At 41.8% G+C, this 22,411-nt stretch overlaps 1 protein-coding gene across 4 annotated transcripts in view; it reads right to left on the bottom strand.

The window, feature by feature from the left end:
- SBF2 (SET binding factor 2) overlaps positions 1-22,411 on the bottom strand; it is a 586,574-nt gene that overhangs the window by 131,999 nt on the left and 432,164 nt on the right. The gene's annotated exons all lie outside the window — the stretch shown is intronic.

The following is a 22,411-nucleotide window of genomic DNA, read 5'->3' as shown; positions in this document are numbered from 1 at the left end:
GCCCCACCTCCATCTGCAATCGCTCCGGTAGTGGATCCATAGATTTTCCCTGGTAAAAATTCAGCAGTGGTTTACCACCACCTCCTTCTGCACCGTAAACATGAGTCTCTGCCCTCGACTCTCTCCCATGGCGCTGCTGCCCAGCACAGGGGAATTTTGACTTGTAGCAGATTGCCTGCCACTCGCTAGTCCCTGCCCAAGCTAGGAATGGAATGGATATGCTTCTGTTTGACTCTCCCTTTCACAGTCAAGACTGGTAGAGGCCTGGAAGCTCTCCATATGTGATCCTGAGAGGGGCCACAACGAACCACCGCTTGGCTTATTGCTGTTGACTCTTCTGCTGTCGGTTTCCAGCGCTGGAAGCTCTCTGGAATAGGTTTCCAGCCCCTGGCTGCCATGCCTCCCACACTTTCACCATTAGAGCAGGTCTGTGGGTGAGTGCCCCGGTCAGTGGCCTCTTGGCTGTCCTACACGCTTCTGACCCTTTCGGCTCAACAGCTGTTGGTATTGAGCTTTTCTGGGTGTCAGTCGATCATATTTATTGACGGCTTGCTATGTGCACAGCACTGTACTAAGCGCTTGGGAGAGTACAATATAATAATATGACAAACACACACTCTGCCCACCATGAGCTAACAGTCTGGGGGGAGACGGACATCAGTCTAAATTAATAAATAAAATGACAGATACGTGTATAAGTGCTGTGGGGCTGGGGTGGGGGATGAATAAAAGGAACAAGTCAGGGCGACGCAGGAGGAAGTGGGAGAAGAGGCAAGGAGGGCTCAGTCAGGGAAGCCCTCGTGGAGGAGATGGACTTTCAGTAAGGCTTTGAAGGCAGGGGAAGAGTCACTGGGTGGAGGATATGACAAGGGAGTATGCTATGGGCCAGAGGCGGGATATGGGCGAGAGGTCGGCGGCGGGTGGACCTTACCAGGTCTCAACCTGTTTAGCCCCCATCCCTGGGTCCGCTGTGGGGATTTTGTTGCCAAAGCAATTGCCCTCTAATAATAATAATGATGATGGCATTTATTAAGTGCTTACTATGTGCAAAGCACTGTTCTAAGCACTGGGGAGGTTACAAGGTGATCAGGTTGTCCCACGGGGGGCTCACAGTCTTCATCCCCATTTTACAGATGAGGGAACTGAGGCACAGAAGTGAAGTGACTTGCCCAAGGTCACACAGCCGACAATTGGCGGAGCCAGGATTTGAACCCATGCCCTCTGACTCCAAAGCCTGTGCTCTTTTCACTGAGCCACGCTTCCGCAGGTTTGGTTCAGGGGTAGCTGCTGCCGTGGTTCACACGCGGGGAAGTGACATCAACTGGTCTAACTCACCGGCCTCAGGAAGGTGAATCACTAAATCCTTCAGGCCAGATGCTGTTCTGAAACAGTTTTCCCAACTGGAGATTCCACAACCTCCTTGGAAAGCCTAGACCTGTACTTCATCACCCTGAGGGTTAGGAAGTTCTTCTTCACGTTCATCCAAAATCTTCCCTACAAAAGCAGGATGAAAGAGGAGCAATGTGACCTAGCACAAGGACAGAATACTTGATAATAAATTAAAAAAAAAAACAACTTAGGGCTGTTGGTCTTGATCTCTGGAGAGGCAGTGTAGTCTAGTGGAAGGAGAGCAGACGTGGAAGTCAGAAGACCTGGGTTCTAAACTCGGCTCCGCCAGCTGGGTGACCCTGCGTAAGTCTCTTCTCTGTACCTCAGTCTCCTTATTTCCCTCAGATTGTGAGCCCCGTGTGGGACAGGGCCTGGGTCCAATCTGTAAATACTGCAACCACCTCAATATTTAGTACTCTGCTTAGTGCATAGTAACTACTTTATAGATACCACATTATGAAGAGATTCAACATGCAGAAGTGCAAAGTTATGCCTTCCCTCCCTCCAGATCACAAATACAAGTTGGGGAAAGATTGCCTAGCACAAGTACAGCAGAAAAAGGTCTCAGGACCATAATTAACGAAATGCTGACTCTGAATCAGCAAGACAAATTCATTCATTCAATCGTATTTACTGAGCGCTTACTGTGTGCAGAGCACTTTATTAAGCGCTTGGAAAGTACAAGTTGGCAACATATAGAGACGGTCCCTATCCAACAGTGGGCTCACAGTCTAGAAGGGGGCAAGACAAAGATATTGTTTAAAAAGCCAAAAATGATGGTACGTGTGCTTCATAAACAAAAGTTAGGAATTAATCCTTCCACTGAATTCCTCCTCGCCGGTCTGACAATTATTAGTCTATGTCTAATTTTGGTTTTACTTTTTAAAAGGATTCTAAGTTCCCGGAGGGTGGTGACTGTGTGTCTTGTTTCTGTTGTATGCTCACAAGTACTTAAGTAGGTGTTCAGTAAAGACCACTGATAAGAAGCAGCGTGGCTCAGTGGAAAGAGCCCGGGCTTTGGAGTCAGAGGTCATGGGTTCAAATCCCGTCTCCGCCAACTGTCAGCTGTGTGACTTTGGGCAAGTCACTTCACTTCTCTGTGCCTCAGTTACCTCATCTGTAAAATGGGGATTAAGACTGTGAGCCCTCCGTGGGACAACTTGATCACCTTGTAGCCTCCCCAGCACCTAGAACAGTGCATTGCACATAGTAAGCGCTTAATAAATGCCATCACTGTTATTATTATTAGAACAGAACAACAAAAATGAATACAGGTTGGAAAATAATTCCTATAAAGAATTGGGATTGTTTAGCCTAGAGAAAAGGTAACTATCTTCAAACATACAGAGAGTTTTTTTTGAGGCAGGTTTGACCAGTTCTTCAGATTCTCTGATTTGTGGAATCTAACACTTTAGCTCATCTGCACAATCCAGAACATTTTCAATTCTCCAAAAAATAATCTTGAGAGGTTGGTTGTGATTTTTTAAAAAATCAATATTTCCTTTAAATGAAGCCTAGAATAGTATTTTCCTTTGGATGGGTGGGGGGAGAAGAGAGAAGGGAGGAACAGAGAGAGGGAGAAAAAGAAGATGGAAAGACAGACGTGCATCCCCGTGCGATGCTGGCGCATAGATTTTAGGGTTGCTGCAGTAAGAGATGGTTGTATATCGGAGACCACTCATTACTTAGAAATCCAGAAAAGACTCTGAAAAAATCAACCGCAAAATGACAGCAATGGAAAATCCTCTTCTTACTAACTAATCTTTTATGCAAATGTTGACAATGAGAATCATCGCTTTGGGTGATGAACAATTTGACTCACTCTTTGGACTATTTGCTCGGTGAACCTGTCAGGACCATAAAAGGTTCAGCTGGAAGCTTTTGGCCATACAGAGACTGAATAAAATCTCCATGGAAATTTGAATGTTTCGGTAATGGGCCGGTCTTGGGTTTAGTGAATACTTCTTCAGATACTAAAATGAATTTGTCCTCAGAGGAATGATTTTATGAGACGTTAGAGAAATAATCCTATTACCATTTGGGAAGTTTAATTGCTTGTCAGTACTGGGTGTTTACTCATACCCCATAGAAGCTAATAACAAAAAGATTTATTAAGTAGTCTGAGCTACTCCCAGATCTAGCTTGACATTTTTCTTTGCCCCATCATTTCCTACCATTCCACTGTGGTTCTGACTTTGTTACTTCACCTAATGCCTCACTTTTTATCATTCTGGAAACGATCTTAACACTTTGCAAGTGTAGAGAAAAACCTACAGACCAACTCTCTCCCCATTTTCAAAGCCTTATTAAAACTGTACTGTAGGAGAAGCAGCGTGGTTTAGTGGAAAGAGCCCGGGACTGGGAGTTAGAATGACCTGCGTTCTAATCCCAGCTCCGCCACGTTTCTGCTATGTGTGGCCTTGGGCAAGTCACTTCACTTCTCTGGGCCTCAATTCCCTCATCTGTAAAATGGGGAATGAGCCCCATGTGGGTCAGGGACTGTGTGCGACCCGATTAGCACAGGGCCTGGTACATAGTAAGTGCTTAACAAATATCAGAATTATTATTATTATTATTATTAATTAACTGATTTTGCTGTTGAGATAATCTAATCCAGATTAGGGATTAGAACATGGGTCCTCAGACTCCTTAGGTCCATGCTCTTTCCACTAGGCTACTCGGCTTCTCAGTGCTCTGGACTCACTAAGTGTTCAATAATTACCATTGGTTGATCGATTGATGCTCCCAAGCGCTTAGTTCAGTGCTCTGCACATAGTAAGCACTCAATAAATGCTTATTCTATTTATCTATTCTGATGGTATTGACACCTGTCTAGTTTGTTTTGTTGTCTGTTTCCCCCTTCTAGACTGTGAGCCCGTTTTGGGTAGGGACCGTCTCTATATGTTGCCGATTTGTACTTCCCAAACGCTTAGTACAGTATTCTGCACACAGTAAGCTTTCAGTAAATATGATTGAATGAATGAATGCCATCAATTGATTGATTCTCCAAGAACACAAAGTGGTTGTATCATGAGGCATGTCTGGACTAGGACGAACAAATCACCAGAGCATCAAAACCTTATAAAACATGGGCCAGGTGGTCTATATTCAAAGAGGAGATTCAAAGGCATTTCTTATGTCCTTGGACTAGATTTTAAGGAAACTATGCATAAACTACAAGCCAGGAGAGTAGAATAAATTATTTTCAGATACTATGAAGCAGAACCTCAAATTATAGAGTGCTGTGCCACCTGCCTGCTGTGTGACTCTGGGCAAATCACTTAAGCTCTCTGGGCCTCAGCTACCTCACTTGGAAAATGAATATAAACAATTATTCTTCATCCCTCTTAGACTGTGAGCCCCGTGAGGGTCAGGTAGATACTTATATCGTATCTACCCCAGTGCTCAGTACAGTGCTTGGCACATGATATGACTGAACTGGCACAATTTTTATTATTACAACATGGTTGTAATAATACAACATCGGTTACCACAGCTGACAAGGAATGGGGTGTGGCTCTTTTCATTCATTCATTCATTCAATCGTATTTATTGAGCGCTTACTGTGTGCAGAGCACTGTACTAAGCGCTTCGGAAGTACAAGCTGGCAACATATAGAGACGGTCCCTACCCAACAGCAGGCTCACAGTCTAGAAGACAAGATTCAATGCAGACAAGATTTTCAAGACAAGATTTCAGAAAGAGTATGATGTTAAGAAGCGAGATGCAAATCGGATCATCAAAGTGTGCAAGAAACTGACAGTTCACCTTCAGTATATTCTGCCACATCTACACCTATGGGAAAAGTTCACTATTAATGGTGGGATTTTCAAACAGCAAGAAAGGCAAAGTACAACTATTGTAGAAACAGAGAAAAGTACAGCAAAATGTACTTAATATGTTCTCATTTCTCTTATTCTAAATGTGGAAGGGTCGATGTTAGCAATATTCATACAAAAACCTAAACCCAACTCAAAGAAAATTGAAAACAGCCTGGCCCAAAGAATTACTTCAGTTATTTAGTATAGGAATGAGAGAAGTTAAATGTTAAAGGGAGAAAAAGAAGAAAAACTGTTGCTTAAAAATATCCATCTCAGTTTAGAATATAATTTCCCAAATTGAAGGTTTGACTTATTAACAAGCCCAGAGGGCACCCTACCCACCCTATAAAGAGAGAAGCAGCATGGCTTAGTGGAAAGAGTGCAGGCTTGGGAGTCAGAGGACATGGGTTCTAATTCCGCCTCCGCCACTTGTCTGCTGTGTGACCTTTGACAAGACACTTAACTTCTCTGTGCCTCAGTTACCTCATCTGTAAAATGGGATTAAAAGTGTGAGCCCTATGTGGGACAACCCGATTACCCTGTAGCTACCCCAGTGTTTAGAACACTGCTTGGCACAAAGTAGGAGCTTAACAAATACCATTATCATTATTCTTCATTCTACTGCATTTTTTTTTAAACCTTTTTCCTGTTTCTTGGGTTAAATGCAGGCTTGTTTCCACCTCAAGGGCCTGGTGCTTTGGAGATGAGCGGGGAGAAGCGTGGCACCCTGTGATCAAGCTGGAATCCCTGGGCAGAGGAAGGAACTTGGATTGGATAAGCAACCCAGTGAAGGATGAATTATCCGATTTCTTGCAACTGGAAAGCTCTGCTAATTGGCACTGCAGTTTTTCTTCTCCATCTAAGGTCCATCTTGGCTGACTGAGTCCTTGTAGAGAAGGAGGTGCAGTGCCCTACAGCCATTACACAAACTTGGCTAATGGCCTCAATCAATCAATACTTCAATCAATCAATAGTAGTTATTGAGCACTGACGGTGTGCAGACTCCTGTACTAAGCGTTTGGGAGAGTGTGACAAAACAGAGTTGGTAAACACATTAGAGAAGCAATGCTGCTTAGAGCACAGGGCTGGGCGTCTGGAGGATCAGGGTTCTAATCCCAGCTCTGCCGCTAGTCTGCTGTGTGACCTTGGGCAAGTCAGTTTACTTCTCTGGGCCTCAGTTACCTCATCTGTAAAATGGGGATTAATTCTTCTCTAAGAGGCCTTCTCTGATTGAGCCCTCATTTCCCTGGCGTGCTCTCCCTTATGCGTCATCTATGCGCTTAGATCTGTGACTTTTGTATATTTCATTCAATCTTACTGATTGATATTTGCCCCATCCCCAAGCCCACAGCACATATGTCCATATCTTTAAATTATATATTATAAATAACATTGATTCATATTAATGTCTGTCTCCCCCTCTAGATTGTAAGCTCTTTATGGGCAGGGAACATGACCACTAATTCTGTTGTACTGTAATCTTTCCCTAAGCATTTAGAACAGTTCTCTGCATATAGTAAGCGCTTAATAAATTCCACTGATTGACTGATTGATTAATACTGTGAGACCCATGTGGGACATGGACTGTGCACAACCTGATGAGCTTGTATCTACCCCTGCACTTAGCACAGTGCCTGGCACATACTAAGGGCCTAACAACTCAATGGTATTTACTAAGTGTTTACTATGTGCACAGCACTGTACTAAGTGCTTAGAAGAGTACAGTACACCAGAATAAGCAGACACATTCCTGGCCCAGAACGAGTTTACAGTCTAAAGGGGGGAGATTGGCAAATGGCTTCAATTTCCACCCATGAGTGATCTTCATCATCACATTTTCTGGGGGCTGGAATTCTCTCCCAATGTGAAGTGTCCTGAAATTAACAGGGTGGGTTGCAGATCACCTGACAACTGCTTAAGACCCACATCCTTTTAGGTTTTAGTCTCTAAACCACTTTGGTTGGATTCCAGTTTCCCAAAAAGATGTCTGTCTGCCCCAATCTAGACTGTGAGCTTGTTGTGGGCAGGGAATGTCACTGTTTAATAATAATAATAATAATAATGGCATTTATTAACAGTTTACTACAAAGCACTGTTCTAAGTGCTGAGGCAGTTACGGGGTGATCAGGTTGTCCTACAGGGGGGCTCAAAGTCTTAATCCTAATCCCCATTTTACAGATGAGGTAACTGAGGCACAGAGAAGTTAAGTGACTTGCCCAAAGTCACACAGCTGACAATTGGCAGAGCCAGGATTTGAACCCATGACCTCTGACTCCAAAGCCCGTGCTCTTTCCACTGAGCCACTCTGCTTTTGCCGAGCGCTTAGTACAGTGCTCTGCACATAGCAAGCGCTCAGTCAATATGATTGAATGAATGAATGAATGAAAACTAGCTCCCGCTCACAGGGAATTCAAATTCAGAAATAAATATTCCAGCCATATTTTTGGAGATGCATCTTTCCCCCAAGACTACGATTACCCCTGCCAAATATTTCTTACCCTGGATTTAAATCATTTTAAGCTCCCCAATCATGGAATGCAGTCCTGACCCAAGCAATCTGTGAAAGATAGAGCTTGGCAAGTCTTAGCTTAGATTTTGCAACATGAGCAAATAATTTTTTTATCAATAAAGCATTAATGAAAGTTCTGTTCGATGTGATGGTCTTTAAAGAATACTTCCCCCCACCTAGCCTCCCCAGATTGCAGTAGCAGTTTTTTAAGCTCATGCTTTTCCAACACTGATCCATCAAAATCACCAAATGAGCCAAATAGCATTATGTAAGTCACATATGACAAGCTTCTGAAGCTCAAGGTTGCAACTAAAATGAATGAACTAAAAGGAGTTACAAGGATCTTGGCCTGAGTGGTGTTAGTGTCAAGCCTCACTTGATAAAAGAACAAAATGTAATTTTAAGGTGCTGTTCCCCCCCACATTGCCTGATTTAATAATAGTACTACTAAAGATGACATTTATTAAGTGCTTATTATGTGCAAAGCACTGTTCCAAGCGCTGGGGAGGTTACAAGGTGATCAGGTTGTCCCATGGGGGGGACTGACAGTCTTAATCCCCATTTTAAAGATGAGGTTACTGAGGCCCAGAGAAGTGAAGTGACTTGCCCAAAGTCACACAGCTGACAATTGGCAGGGACGGGAGTTGAACCTATGACCTCTGACTCCAGAGCCTGGGTTCTTTCCACTGAGCCATGCTGCTTCTCTAAATGATTTCTTATTTTAATGAATAAAAAGGAAATCTAGAATGCCAGAAAATCAAAAGGCACCCGATGATACCTGTGAAACATTCCCGCTATGAAAATGAGGGTAATTACCCTTACAATCCACCTTCTTTTTCTCTTATTTCGTCATGGTCTTTCACCATCTATCCACTAATGAAACTTTACAGTCCACTCAAAAACGCCACTTTCTCTCCTTCGGTTACCTAATCTTTTAAGCACCGGCCTTACTTTTTGTGTTTCTTATTTTCCATCTCTCTTCATTCCCTTAATCTCCATTCTAACCGTTTCTTTTGTCAAGGTGTCTTTCTCAATCAATCAATCAATCACATTTATTGAGTGCTCACTGTGTGCAGAGCACTGTACTAAATGCTTGGGAAGTACAAGTTGGCAACATATAGAGACAGTCCCTACCCAACAGTGAGCTCAGTCTAAAAGGGGGAGACAGAGAACAAAACCAAACATGCTAACAAAATAAAATAAATAGAATAGATATGTACAAGCAAAATAAATAGAGTAATAAATATGTACAAACATATATACATCAATCAATCAATCAATCAATCGTATCTATTGAGCGCTTACTGTGTGCAGAGCACTGTACTAAGCGCTTGGGAAGTACAAGTTGGCAACATATAGAGACAGTCCCTACCCAACAGTGGGCTCACAGTCACCTGTATATATATATATATATATATATATATACAGGTGCTGTGGGGAAGGGAAGCCACTTGTCTAGAAGTGGCTTTACGTCTCTTTTTCTTAGGAGATACTGGGTAATCAATCAGTGGAATCTACTGTGGATTCTACTTCATTGTATCAAGCTTGGGAAGGTAAAATACAACAGAGTTGGTAGATGCGTTCCCTGCCCACAAGGAGCTTACGGCCTAGAGGGATGGGTAAAATTAAATACGTTTTAGATAGGGAAAACAGTAGAGTTTAATAATTAATAATAACAACTATGGTACTTGCTAAGTGTTTACTATGTGCCAGGCACCATGCTAAGCGCTGAGATGGATAGAAGCAAATCTGGTTGGACAGAGTCCCTGTCCCACAAGGGGCTCAAGGTCTTAATTCCCATTTTACAGATGAGGGAACTGAGGCCAAGAGAAGTGACTTGCCCAAGGTCACACAGCAGGCATGCAATGGGGTTGGCATTAGAACCCAGGTCCTTTTGACTTCCAGGCCTGTGTTCTATCCACTAAGCCACGCTGCTTGCTGTGTGACTTTGGGCAAGTCACTTAACTTCTCTGTGCCTCAGTTCCCTCATCTGTAAAACGGGGATTAAGACTGTGAGCCCCCCGTGGGACAACCTGATCTCCTTGTAACCTCCCCAGCGCTTAAAACAGTGCTTTGCACATAGTAAGCGCTTAATAAATGCCATTATTATTATTATTTCCACGTGAGCCCATTGTTGGGTACGGATTGTCTCTATTTGTTGCCGAATTGTACTTTCCAAGCACTTAGTACAGTGCTCTGCACACGGTGACGGCTCAATAAATACGACTGAATTCATTCATTCATTCATTCGATTGTGAGGAATTTTTGAATGAATAGTATACTATGAATGTGAGTACTGTGGGGCTGAGGTGAGTTCCCATAGCTTCCTTCGATATCCGGGTTTCGTCTTCAGTAGGTTGACGTATTATTGAAATACAGAACACCAATGGAGTCCATTTCTAGCGGGGTGACTTCCTTTTCCATTTTAGCTTTTGTGAAGTACGAAGAGGGAAGCGAAGATTGTTGGAGAAAGGGAAGGAATGAGGAAAGGGAAGTCATCATCATCATCAATCGCATTTATTGAGCGCTTACTATGTGCAGAGCACTGTACTAAGCGCTAAGTCCACTGAGTTCTGGGACATGGGTCCCCAAAATGACTTAGATCCTAACCTCCTAAGCAGATACTGAGCAAGCTCCAGTCCAGAAATGGGAATCCAAGCATTTAAAGGGAATACGCAAACCTCTGCTGAACAATCCTCATTCCTGGGCATTTGTATATGTTTCTAAAATTATCCAGGTCATTCTTTAAAAATTGGGGGTTATCCTCATTAAATCGGGGTAAAGGGTCAGCCTATCTTTAAAGGGCCACCTTACTGCATTTTTCCTTTGTTTTTTCCTGCTTCCCTGCTGTGTTTTGCTTTCATGTCTGCTTACTGCTGTATGTGATTTTTGTCGCTAGCCCAGGGGTTCCTGACTCCCTCCCATTGTTTTTTTATTTTTTCCCCTCATTGTTTTTTCTTCTCCCAGCATCCTTTGATCCTTTATTTTCCAACCTTCTGCTTCATTTAAAGTTTCAAGTTCTATATGCAATAAACGTACATGTGCAGACAGCGAACCCATGGAAAATTGTTTTGCAGGGGAGTTAACCTGACCTTAATTAAATGAAATCTAACAATATTATCGAGCAGAATTACGTAAGCCAAGTACTCTAAGTGCAAAAATTACCTGCCAGAAAACCTATTATTAAAGTGCTTTGTGAGAATTAATCAACAATAAACAGAAGCTTACATGTTAAGGAGTTAAAATCAATTAGCACTTTATGAGGTGTTCGGTCTCCTTGAATTGTTAGTTTATTGAAGACAAGGGCTTTTTTTTCTTTGATTTCATCACTGTCTAGTGGCAAATTTTGGAGTTCCTAATAAAGACTGGTTATGGAACTCCAGATGCTTTGGTGAAAAGAGAAATTTGTCCTTTAGGACCATGCTATTGTTGATGATTTTTATCTGTGTCTACAAATGTGGTGGATTTGTGTGGTACAAATGTGGTGGAAAAAAACTTTGCAAGACAGTGTGGCTTAATGGAGAGAGCACGGGCCTCGGAATCATAGGCCCTGGGTTCTAATCAATCATTCGTATTTACTGAATGCTTACTATGTGCCGAGCACTGTCCTAAACACTTGGGAGAGCACAATGCAACAGAATTAGCAGACACGTTCCCTGCCTGTAATGAGCTTAGAGTCTAACGTTCTAATCCTAGCTCCGCTACTTTTCTGCTGTGCGACCTTGGGCAAGTCACTTAACTTTTCTGTTCCTCAATTACTTAATCTGTAAAATGGGGGTTAAAACTGGGGGCGCCACAGGGGACACGAACTGTGTCCAATCTGATTAACTTGTAACTACCCTAATGCTTAGTACAGTGCTTGGCCCGTAGTAAGCACCCAACAAACACCATTGAAAAGAGATAAACGGTCCCTTCCTCACCCAATTACCTGCTGTGTGACCTTGGGCAAGTCAGTTCACTTTTCTGTGCCTCAGTTCCCAAATGTGCGAAATGAGGACTCACTACCTGTTCTCCCTTCAACTTAGAATGTGAGCCCCATGTGGGATCTGATTATCCTGTAACTATCCCCTCTCCCCCTCATCCCCCTCTCCATTCCCGCCACCTTACCTCCTTCCCTTCCCCACAGCACCTGTATATATGTATATGTTTGTACATATTTATTACTCTATTTATTTACTTGTACATATCTATTCTATTTATTTTATCTTGTTAATATATTTGGTTTTGTTCTCTGTCTCCCCCTTCTAGACTGTGAGCCCACTGTTGGGTAGGGACCGTCTCTATATGTTGCCAACTTGTAGTTCCCAAGCGCTTAGTACAGTGCTCTGCACACAGTAAGTGCTCAATAAATACGATTGATTGATTGATTGATACCCCAGGGCTTAGTAAGGTGCTGGGCATACAGTAAGCATTTAACGAATACTGCAATTATTACTATTATTATTGTTTCCCGGAATCTGGCCATCACTTGTTTTTCCTTTATTGTCACCATCTTTTCAAAGCAACTATTCATCACCATCATCAACAGCAGCAGTGGCTAATAACAGTACCAGTAATAGTACTGTATAGTAATAGTAGTGGCAAGTCACTTAACTTTTCTGTGCCTCACTAACCTTATCTGTATAATGGGGATTAAGACTGTGAGCCCCACGTGGAACAACCTGATCACCTTGTATTTAACCCAGCGCTTAGAACAGTGCTTGGCACACTGTAAGTGCTTACAAATACCATCGTCACATCATCATCATTATAATAATAATAATAATAATAATAATAATAATAAACACCTCCTGTTTGCAAACCACTGTACTCAGTCCTGGGAAAGCTACTTAGTTGGAGTCGTGTGGCCTACTGGATAGAGCACGGGCCTTGGGTTCCAGACCTGGCTCTGCCACTGGTCTGCTGTGAGACCTTGGACAAGTCACTTTACTTCTCCATGCCTCATTTACCTCATCTGTAAAATGGGGATTAAGACCGTGATTACCACATGGGACATGGACTGTGTCCAACCTGATTGTCTTGTATCTACCCCAGAGCTTAGAAGAGTGACTGACACATAGTAAACGCTTAGCAATAAACCAGAACAAAAAGAAAAACAACAAAAAATAGACATGGGCCCTGTCCCTTAGGGGACTCACAATCTAAAAATGAAAAAAGGGGAGAGGGAACTGGTAACAGACACGTAAGGCTACTGTTGAGAAGAACACTTGGGGACAAAGTGAACAATCTAAAAATGAAAAAAGGGGAGAGAGGACCGGTAACAGACACGTAAGGCCACTGTTGAGAAGAACACTTGGGGACAAAGTGATCAATCAATCAATCATATTTATCCAGCTTTTATTGTGTGTAACCATTTTAGCACTGTACAAAGAAAAGGAGAAGGTCAAATCCCTGTCCTTGAGGTACTCCCAGGCTAATGGAATGGCAAGCCAATATAAATTTCCAAAATCATAACTGGACAGGCAAGAGTTGACACAATGTAAATAATAATAACTGTGGTATTTATTCAGCGCTTACTATGGGTCAGGCATCATACTAAGCACTGGGGTAGATTCAAGCAAATCGGGTTGGACACAGCCCCTGTCCTACGTGGGGCTCACCGTCTTGATCCCCATTTTACAGGTGAAGTAACTGAGGTCCAGAGAAGTGAAGTGACTCGCCTGATGTCACACAGTAAGCACTCAGTAAAGCTTTGAACGCAGTAAGTGCTCAAAAAATACAGTTGAATGAATAAACACAGCAGATAAATGGTGGAGCTGGGAACAGAACCCATGACCTTCTGACTCCCAAGCTCATGTTCTACCCAGTATGCCATGCTACTCCCTAGAAATGGACGCTTAGAACAGTGCTTGGCACATAGTAAGCGCTTAACAAATGCCATCATCATCATCATAAACTAACAAATAACCATCCTATTTCTAATTGATATACAGGAGACTGATGTCTTCTGCTGCTTTCTCAACTTGACCACTACTATGCTACGTCATTTGAGTTTTGGCTTCATTGTGTCCTTAAAGAATTTCTTCTGCTCACCCTGTCTTGAAGCCCAGCTGGATAAAGAAAATGGGGCTTAGAAATCCCCTGCTTTCTATGAATCCCCTAGAACCTGGACAGGAAGTGGGATAAAAATAGTTCCCTTCATCTCAAAAATTGGGGCTTTGAAGAACGGAAGAGATGCCTAGATTCTGATTCTAGGACTAGAAGGGCACCCCTTGGACTCCCCGCAAAAGAGAAGCAGAGAAGCAGCGTGGCTCAGTGGAAGGAGTGTGGGCTTTGGAGTCTGAGGTCATGGGTTCAAATCCTGGCTCCGCCAATTGTCAGCTGTGTGACTTTGGGCAAGTCACTTAACTTCTCTGGGCCTCAGTTCCCTCATCTGTGAGCCCCCCATGGGACAACCTGATCACCTTGCAACCTCCCCAGTGCTTAGAACAGCACGTAGCACGTAATGAGCACATGGCACTTAATAAATGCCATCAAAAAAAAAAGAGGTTAGAAATGGGACCAATGTGGCCCCAGCCACTTTGATCACTTATTTTATTCTGCGATTAGGCCACACACCAGGAGAGAAAGAGGAAGGATGGAAACCATGTCCTGTGAAGTCTAGATTATGAACCAATTTTACTGCGTGTGGAACTGGGGAAGCAGTGTGGCTTAGGGGAAAGAGCATAGGCTTAGGAGTCAGAGGTCTTGGGTTCTAATCCTGGCTCTGCCACTTGTCAGCTGTGTGACTTTGGGCAAGTCACTTCACTTCTCTGGGCCTCAGTTACCTCATCTGTAAAATGGGGAGGACTGTGAGCCCTACGCGGGACAACCTGATAATCTTGTACCTATTCCAGTGCTTAGAACGGTGCTGGGCACATAACAAGAGTTTAACAAATACCATCATTATTTACATATATACATATCTATACCTATATATCTGCATGCAAAATTCAGCTTTTTAAAAAACACAGTACTTGAATGAGCACATTAAGGAGCCTAGAGATCTGTATCATCAGTTGTCTGAGGTAATCAGTTTAAAACTCCGGCTTTCCACATAATTGTTCCCCCAAATATATTTTTCAATATTTTCAGTCTTCTTTCTGGAAATCTTACCACCCCAAATCAAAACCCCAATATAATGTTAATGTTAACTGTCTTAGTTATCTCATTAGGACATCATCTGGACTGATGCTAGAAAAGCAGCTTTGGAGTAGTGAGTGGAAGGTAGGACTTGGACTTCATCCAGATACTTCTTAGTTTTAAATGAAACAAAATCCGTGACCGATCTATAATCTGGATTGGGCAGCCGGTGCTTTCCTGAATTGGGCTATGACCTAGGTAGAAGAATGTAATGTGGAAAGTACCTTTGTTTTGCTTTTCCTAATTTTGAAAGCGAAATGAGCGTTCGGGAAATTGAGGGACTATCATGACTGAATGGAGCCAAGAGTTGAATTATTTTCTGTGCACAGCCCTGGACTTTGGTCTTAAAGAAAGCTAATTTAGGTTAGACGTTTCTGTTGATGATGATGATGAAGAATCAATCAATGGATTTTTTTTGAGTGTCCCCTGTGTGCAGAGGAGTGAATCTAGCGCTTGGGAGAGGACAATACAATAGAGTGATAGATGCGTTCCCTGCCCACATTGAGCCTACAGTCTAAAGGAGGAGACAGACATTTATTTATGTATATATAAATATATACACACACATATATGTGTATAAATACACACATATGTGTGTGTGTATATATATACACACACACACATATATATGTGCATATACACACACACACACACACACACATATATATGTGTACTTGAATGAGCACATTAAGGAGCCTAGAGATCTATAACATCAGTTGTCTGAGGTAATCAGTTTAAAACTCTGGCTTTCTACATAATTGTTCCCCCAGATATATTTTTCAGTACCTGCAGCCTTCTTTCTGGAAATCTCACCACCCCAAATGAAAACCCAAATAATAATGATGGCATTTACTAAATGCTTACTATGTGCAGAGCACTGTTCTAAGTGCTGGAGCACTGTTCTAAGCGCTGGAGTATAATGTGAATATGAACTGTCTTAATATATATATATATATATTTATATATATATATTTATATATATTTTATATATATTCATATATATATTATATTATATATATATGTATATATATATATATATGTAAATCAAGGATCTGTACATAAGCACCACGGGGCTGAGAGTGGAGTGGATGTTACAGTTCTTAAAGGATACAGATCTAAGTGCATAGGTGAGCAGGAAGGAAAGGGAGTTGGGGAAGAGAGGACTTAATCGGCCAGTTGTTGGGTAGCGACTGTCTCTATATGTTGCCGATTTGTACTTCCCAAGCGCTTAATACAGTGCTCTGCACACAGTAAGCACTCAATAATTATGATTGAATGAATGAATGAACGAGAAAGCCTCTTGGAGGAGGTGCAATTTTAATAAGACTTTGGAACACTTGGGCGCCTGGAATTCGCCCCACCCTCAGACCCACAGCACTTTTGTACATATCCAAAATTTACTAATTATATTACTGTCTCTCTTTCTTAACTGTAAGTTCTTTGTGGGCAGGGAAATTACTGATATGTACATAAGTGCTGTGGGGCTGGGAGGTGGGATGAATAAAGGGAGCAGGTCGGGGGACAGAAGGGAGTAGAAGAGGAAAGGAGGGCTTAGTCAGGGAAGGCATCTTGGAAGAGATGGCCTTTAATAAGGCTTCGAAGGGAGGGGAGAGTTATTGCCTGTCGGACTTGAGGAGGGTGGGAGTTCCAGACCTGAGGCAGGATTTGGGCTTAGTACAGTGCTTTGCACATATTAAGCGCTTAATAAATACCATCACATTATTATTATATGGGCGAGGGGTCGGCGGGAAGACAGACTAGATCAAGGTTCAGTGGGAAGGTTGGAATTAGAAGTGTGAAGGTTGGCATTAGAGTGAGAAGGTTGGTACTAGGGAATCTCACGCTCGAGACTCACCTGGTTGTTCCCAATGAGAATCAAGCACTTAGTACAGTGCTCTGCACAAAGTAAGCACTCAATAAATATGACTGAATCGATGAATCTCACAAGATGTGTAGGTACTAAGGGTATTAAGGAAGGATAGAACAGAGAGAGGCAGATGGGGAAATGCCAAAAGAATTGGCTTGGAACGGACATTTCCTCCCTCTGAAAAGGCAAGATTGAAAAGTATATTTTAGCTAGTTAACGAGACACAAAATACAAAGTGTTCTGAGCAGTCTATTACAAAACTTGTATAAAATATTATTTTACTTAGGGCCTTTGGCAAGCGTATGCATTTAGCCCAGGAACAAAACTAAGAAGATGTTCTATTTTAGAGCATGGACTGCTTTGAACACAAACATACAGGCTTCCCCTGATTCACGTTCAAATGACGACATGGATTTTCTTTTTTTAAATACAGGTCCAGATTATTCTGCAGAAGCCACAGCATAGGAAAGAAGTGAAAGTCAAGGAACAACTAAGCTATAAATTCAATTACACTGCTAAAAAATGAACTTTGTGCATTTTTGTAACACGCTCCCCCCCAAAATTGGCCTTTAAATCATGCATTTCACACCTGAACAAATACTTTTTAACCATCATCATTGCTATTGCTATGAAGGATTCACATTTAAATGGTTTTGCTAGTAAAAATGATAAAAAAACATTGTGGAATTTTAGATTTGTGCATTTTGTAGCTCTGTTGCATTAAAGAGAGGGCTACCGAATGCGGCTTCTACTCCCGCTCCTATTGCTTACGAAAGCCAATTTAAAGCACGTGGTTGAAATGTGAACTTGGCAAAAAATGTGGTAGTCGAATTGTGTGTATGCTTTGTGGGCGACTGTTTTCGTTTAAAGCACTGCATTTTGGCAGAGAACATCCCTAAAAACAGCTCTACATCCCCATGATTTCACTCTATAAATTTATATGCAGTTCTTCCACTGCATGTGCTTTCACTATGCATTTTAGGTAGATGGCTGAAAACTGGATTAGGGATGATGATGACGGCATTTATTAAGTGCTTACTATGTGCAAAGCACTGTTCTAAGTGCTGGGGAGGTTACAAGGTGATCAGGTTGTCCCATGGGGGCTCACAGTCTTAATCCCCATTTTACAGATGAGGTAACTAAGGCACAGAGTTAAGTGACTTGCCCAAAGTCACACAGCTGACAATTGGCAGAGTCAGAATTTGAACCCATGACCTCTGACTCCAAAGCCTGTGCTCTTTCCACTGAGCCACGAGGGATTCTTCTTGTTATTGATGATATTTAAGTGCTTATCACGTGCCAGGCAGTGTTCTAAGCACTGTGGTAGATAAAAAGTAATCATGGTGGACACAGTTCACCTCTACATGGGGCTCACAGACTTAATTCTCATTCTACAGATGAGGTAACTGAGGCCCAGAGAAGTTAAATGACTTGCTCATGGTTGCAAATGCTGATTTGGTTGATAATGAGCTCATAGTATCTGTCTGCACCACAAACAATGACAATAATAATTATTCATTCATTCATTCAATCGTATTTATTGAGTGCTGACTGTAGTCCTCATGTCTCTCCCCACTTCAATCCATACTTCATGCTGCTGCCCGGGTTGTCTTTGTCCAGAAACGCTCTGGGCATGTTACTCCCCTCTTCAAAAATCTCCAGTGGCTACCAATCAATCCGCACATCAGGCAGAAACTCCTCACCCTTGGCTTCAAGGCTGTCCATCCCCTCGCCCCCTCCTACCTCACCTCCCTTTTGTCCTTCTCCAGCCCAGCCCGCACCCTCCGCTCCTCTGCCGCTAATCTCCTCACTGGCCTTGTTCTTGCCCGTCCCGCCATCGACCCCCGGCCCACGTCATCCCCCGGGCCTGGAATGGCCTCCCTCTGCCCATCTGCCAAGCTAGCTCTCTTCCTCCCTTCAAGGCCCTACTGAGAGCTCACCTCCTCCAGGAGGCCTTCCCAGACTGAGCCCCCTCCTTCCTCTCCCCCTCATCCCCCGCTCCAACCCCCACATCTTACCTCCTTCCCTTCCCCACAGCACCTGTATATATGTATATATGCTTGTACATATTTATTACTCTTTATTTATTTATTTTACTTGTACATATCTATTCTATTTATTTTATTTTGTTAGTATGTTTGGTTTTGTTCTTTGTCTCCCCCTTTTAGACTGTGAGCCCACTGTTGGGTAGGGACTGTCTCTATATGTTGCCAAGTTGTACTTCCCAAGCGCTTAGTCCAGTGCTCTGCACACAGTAAGTGCTCAATAAATACGATTGATTGATTGATAGTAAGTACTGTAGTACAGAGCACTGTACTAAGAACTTGGGAAGTACAAGTTGGCAACATATGGAAACAGTCCCTATCCAACAGCGGGTTCACAGTCTAGAAGGGGGAGACAGACAACAAGACAGAACATATTAACAAAATAAAATAAACAGAATAAATATGTACAAATAAAATAAATAAATAGAGTAATAAATAGGTACAAACATATACATATATACAGGCGCTGTGGGGAGGGGAAGGAGGTAAGGCGGGGGGGATGGGGAGGGGGAGAATGGGGAGAGGAAGGAGGGGGCTCAGTCTGGGATTGGAACCCATGACCTTCTAACTCACAGGCCCGTGCTCTATCCACTATGCCATGCTGCTGCTGTTTTCATGTGAATGTATTCTAATACTTTGATACTTTTGTATCTTCCTAATTTAATGACTTTCCCAGGCAACAAAAAACTGCACATAAACAAGCACGTCGATTAAATTTCACAGTGGGAAAAACATCCCTCCACCTCCCCCTGCCAGGGTCCATAAACTGACAGACAACCCTTAAGTTGAGTTATCAGAAATGTGAAGCTATGATAAATTTTCTTTAACTCCTACAGCATAATAGTTTTAACTCTGGTCACAAATAATACGTTTCAATCCACCAAAAGCTAAGCCTAGATTATAAAATAAAGTTCTAGCGATATGGAATTACAAGAGTTGTCTTATTAAGTGAACACCTTTGCACCCATCAGAGAGACTCTCCAAAATATTTATTCCTAGCGTTTGCTCTTTATGAAATTTGAAAAATTCCTACTCTTTCACAAAACTTGATTAGAATCATGATCATACAAATGCTCTATCCTATAGCTACTGAAATGTAAATAAAATTCCTGATGCATGTTCTTTTTATCATAGTTTTCATTAGTCTGAGTTTTAAGTGATCCCAGCAATTTACAATGTTTAGATACATAACCTTGATTGAAGGTTCTCCAATAAGCAACTAATCCTTTAGAGTGGTAGAAAGAAGTGACATACAGAAAAGGCCATGTTTTTTCTAAACCATTTCTTTTTATCAACTTGGCATAAAAAGAACTAGATAAACAAAATAATACCCAAATGTTGTGTCTCATTAAATTTTCCCTAGAGAAAAGGGAAAACAAGATGCGCGTATCTGCTAGAAAAATAATTCAGTGGGCTACAGACTTTTTATCAAGTTTTTGGATTGCAATGAAGAAAATATAGTTCAGAACGTAGAAGAATCAACTAGGACAGATGTTCTTGATTTGAGTTTTACGAACAGGGAAGAATTCATGAAGGAGATGGATGGAAACCTTGGAAGCAATCACAAGATACTCATATTTAAGATCCTAGGGGAAACGAAGAGAAAAGTCAGCAAGATAAAGCAAATGGATTATAGAAAAGCAGATTTTAACCAGTCCAGGTCACTAGTAAGAAAGATCCAGTGGGTAGAAAGCTGATTATCCTTCAGAAAAACTGGTTTGGTAAGCATAGAGCACGGGCCTGGGAGTGAGGAGGTCATGGGTTCTAATCCCTGCTCTGCCACTTGTCGGCTGTGTGGCCTTGGACAAGTCACGTCACTTCTCTGGGCATCAGTTACTTCATCTGTAAAATGGGGATGAGACAGGGACTGTGTCCAACTCTACTTGCTTGTATCCACCCTGCGCTTTGTACCTGGCACTGAGTAAGCATTTAAGAAATACCACAATTATCATTATTATTATCATCAAAGGAACACACTATAACAATCATAAGAGGAAGAAATAGGGAAATGAGATGCCAGGAAGGTTAAACTCAAAGTGATACAGGAATGTGAAGGGTGATTGAAAAGCTTTAAAAACTGGACTTAAGGTCAATTCACTAAGAAGGACTATATATAAATATATATATATAAAATCCCAAATGATTATGTAGGGGCGAGATTAGAACAGGTTAATCCAGAGGGCAGGTGCAGCTAGATGGACTCCTAAAAACAAATTTTCAACGTGTTGGGCAAAAGAGAAGATGTTACTCTTCGGAGAAGCAAAAACAGAAAGATGACAAATGATGCTTTGAAAGGAGAAATCTTGTAACTGTTTTTCCACTTCTTTCCTTTCTTTTTTTCAAAAAAGATCAACTGTAACCAGCTGTTCAGCAAGTTCCAGTAGAGTGAAATGGTTGGAAAGCCAATGAAAATGGGGAAAGAAATAGGTACTAAATCATGAAATAATAACTGAATGACTTGAACTATTGTATTGATATCCAGGAAGAAGGATCTTTTGCTGTCATTCAATCTTTAACTTTACAACATTAAATGTAGATGTCAAGTTGCAGACTTTTAAAGTTTAAGCTATAAAAGTTCTGGCAAAAGTAGTCTTTGAAAGGGAACTTAAGCAGATCAAATTGCTCATGTGAAGGCCACGAATCAAGTGCTGCATATTTTAATAATGTGTTAGAAATGGTTGTTCTAATTTGGGGCTCCTGAATATGCAATTAATTTTCATTACAACCACACTGGGAATAATTTATACATTAAAGACTTTCACAGACTATACTATGATCGCGGAACAGAAGGATAAAGAGTGAATGCAAAAAAAAAAATTAATAGACATGACAGGAGACCATGGATGTTTTAAAAATTGAAAAATTTCTAAATATCTAAAGGTGTTTGCATGAATAAATAAGTCTTAAGTTAGTGAAAGAAGGAATTCTTCAAGTGAATCCTACAATTAATCTAGGTCTGAGAGTGTCAATTATTCATTCCCAAAGAGGCTTGTGAGTTAATGGACTAATTAAGTACTCAAGAATAGAACAGAGTATTGGTTTTATAAACAGACCTCAGTATTTTTCAAGAAAACCAGTTAACAAAATGGTACTTATCACTGGGTGGGGTTTCTAAATAGTCTAGTCTAGCCGATGAAATTTATATCCATCATTTCCATTAGACTGTGAGCTCCTTGACAGTCGGGATCAGCTCACTAAATGTGTTGGTACTCTTCCAAGCACTTAGTAGTAATAGTAGTAGTAGTAATAATAATAATAATAATAATAGTACTTGTTAAGTGCTTACTATGTGCCAGGCACTGTACTAAGTGCTGGGGTAGATACAAGAAAATCGAGTTGGACACTGTCCCTGCCCCATATGGGGCTCCCAATCTCAATCCTCATTTTAGAAATGAAGTAACTGAGGCACAGAGAGGCGAAATGACTTGCCCAAGGTCACATAGCCGACACGTGGCAGAGCCGGGATTAGAACCCATGACCTTCTAACTCCCAGGCCCAAGCTCTATCCACTACGCCACGCTACTTCGCACAGTGTTCTGCACAAAGTACCCATCTAATAAATACCAGTGGTTGATTGAACATCTTCCTGGAATTTGAGAAAACCTATCAACTCTCCAGAACTTTGACTCAAATTCCCTCACTTTACAAGGCCATATAT

The sequence above is a fragment of the Tachyglossus aculeatus genome, chromosome 22 (assembly GCF_015852505.1).
Source record: "Tachyglossus aculeatus isolate mTacAcu1 chromosome 22, mTacAcu1.pri, whole genome shotgun sequence".
In the NCBI taxonomy this organism is placed as follows: domain Eukaryota; kingdom Metazoa; phylum Chordata; class Mammalia; order Monotremata; family Tachyglossidae; genus Tachyglossus; species Tachyglossus aculeatus.
Note: the sequence above shows the minus strand (reverse complement) of the source record. Positions and strands in the feature narration are given on the sequence as shown.